Below are 424 nucleotides of genomic sequence, written 5' to 3' on the forward strand. Positions count from 1 at the left end.
GGGGCGGGCGGGGGCGGGCCGGGGGCGGGCAGTGCGCCCGGAATGGAGGCCGCTTCCGGCGCCGCGCCGCACCACCCCCACCGCGCGCCTGGCCGCCGGGCCCCTCCCAGGCCGCGGCCTGCGCCCCCTGCGGTCCCCTCCTCCTCCAGCCGCTCTTCGGGCGGGGGTGGGCAGGAATGGGGGGGCTGCAGGGAGCTCCCGGCGGCCGGCGCGGCGGGGGATCCAGCCTGGCTTAGACGCCTGGCGGAGCTGAGTTGGATTTCCAGTTCCGCCGTGCACTCGCTCTGTGACCTTGAGTAAAGCGGCTTCGTCTCTGAGCCTCCGTTTCCTCTTCGAAAATGAGAGGATTCCCGTTAAGCACCTCCTCCAGGGAGCACGGCCCTCGTCGGCAGTTCTGTCACCCTAACAATTGAAAGGGGCGGGG

This window comes from Ursus maritimus, unplaced genomic scaffold (genome assembly GCF_017311325.1).
Source record: "Ursus maritimus isolate PB19 unplaced genomic scaffold, ASM1731132v1 scaffold_5, whole genome shotgun sequence".
NCBI lineage: Eukaryota > Metazoa > Chordata > Mammalia > Carnivora > Ursidae > Ursus > Ursus maritimus.